The following is a 2119-nucleotide window of genomic DNA, read 5'->3' as shown; positions in this document are numbered from 1 at the left end:
CGAACTAATCGGCTACATGCGGGCTTCAAAGTTCGCCAGTCGAGGCGGTGATGACTCGTCAGATCATAATAAATGCGATGTGATTTGGCCTTAACGTTTCACGTGCTCGATCTGAACCATTGAGTTCGGTTAAAGATCAAATTTCAACCGTTTCTTCAAGAGTTAATCGTGACCCTTGATTTTGAAAAAGTCGAATCTCAGTCGTTGAACTCAATCTGAATTGTCGCTTCGGTTGGAGATCAAATCTCAACAATTTATTCTCCCGCCTATGTATAGGCTTATTCTTCTTTGTGGAGAAGCCATTGTGATCATACTGTTCGAGAAAACTTTTGAAAAAGCTTTCATCTTTGTTGTGATTTCCTCCATAGCACCCAAAACTAGGACTACTGTCGCAAAGGGGAAGGGGAAGGCCTCTGCTTCCGCCACTCCTCATGTCGCTCTGCCCTTCTCAGGTGAGAATCATCCTTTTTTCTGTGTGTAACCCTAGGGCTTGAAGAAGATGAACACGTGAAGTTCATTCTTCTAGCGAAGTTTGCTTGTTCCGGCAAGCTTCGTTGTCTTGCAAAGTTCGTTTGTTCAGGCGAACTTTGTTGTCTGGTGAAGTTCATTTGTTCTGGTGAACTTCGTTGTCTGGCGATCTTCGTTGATTTGGCTTTATACTTTTAAAGATGATTTTTTCCATAGTTCATGATTCTTGTGCGTTTTGTAATCTTGCTTTATACTTTTAAAGATGATTTTTTCCATAGTTCATGATTCTTGTGCGTTTTGTAATCTTTTTTTTGGAACTATGAAAATTTGTTGTGATTTTGTAATCTTTTTTTTGGAACTATGAAAATTTGTTGTGATTTGTTCTTTTGAATTCATTATATAGCTCCAATGGATGATTCAAATTTTAAATATGCTTTATAATATATTCTTTATGTGGTTTGATCAAGTTTTATAAAGAAAATTTCCTTTATTGATCAAATATCATTTTTTGGCTCAAATTTTTGATTTATGATTTCATTTGAGTGATTTGTTTTCTTTTGAAAACTTTTTACTTGATTCTCATATTATTTTTCTTTTGATATCATAAATCTACTTTTATACATAATTTTTATGATCTTTGATATGAGACATTTTTTCCCACATTGACATATTTATATGTGTTCTCATTGTCTTTTTGTATGTGAGTGGTGTTTAGCATATTTTTCATTTATGCTTGCTCACATGTTTGCCATGATCGTCATTTCATATATTCTATATGGTATTTTGATAGGGGGAGCAATCCTTATATCTTTCTATATTTTTATACTCACCCATGCATATTGATAGGGGGAGCTTTCGCTCCCTTCATCCTTTTGTCCCCTTTTTGATGTTGTCAAAGGGGAGAAATATTGTGAGTATATTCTTTTTTGTTTATATGCATGTGAATTATAATTTATATATTCATTTCCTTTCATGCATATATATTTTTTGTAAATTGTTTGTCATCATCAAAAAGGGGGAGATTGTTGGCCTTCTTGTTTTGATGATGATTTAACAAATAATTTACATCTAATATTATTTGTCTAGTGCTTGTATTTTGTTATTTATTGTAGACAAACAATAAGTTGGAGGATGGATGAAATCGAGCCTCAACGATCATATCCATAAATATGAAATCACATGTTTCATATTTATTATTGTGTTTTAGAATATATTGCATAGAATATGCAATTTTGTGAAAATATTGTATTCTTAGTTTTTGGACTTAAAAATAATCATATACATATTTTATTAAGTCTACATAATCATTGTGAAAAGTTTTAAAACATGATTTAGCCAAAATGTCAAAATTCACATGTTTACATTTTCGTGTTTTAGACTATTTTTGAAAAATGATGATTTTTCACAAATGTGAAATAAAATTTGGAAAATTCTTTTTGTAATATGTTCATTTTCATGTTTATATATATTTTCCAAAGTTTCATTATTTTTGGACTTCATTTGTTATTTTTAACAATTTTCCAAAAGTCTCAAAATATGCTTTTAAACCTGTCATTCTGAAGTATCTGTTCGCGGTCGACAGCCACGGTCGACCGCCATGAGTTCAGAACTCAGAATATGTTTTTATGGCTCCCCCCCCCCCCCCACCCCC

This window comes from Asparagus officinalis, chromosome 4 (genome assembly GCF_001876935.1).
Source record: "Asparagus officinalis chromosome 4, Aspof.V1, whole genome shotgun sequence".
Classification (NCBI taxonomy): domain Eukaryota; kingdom Viridiplantae; phylum Streptophyta; class Magnoliopsida; order Asparagales; family Asparagaceae; genus Asparagus; species Asparagus officinalis.
This window is presented reverse-complemented; position numbering follows the sequence as displayed.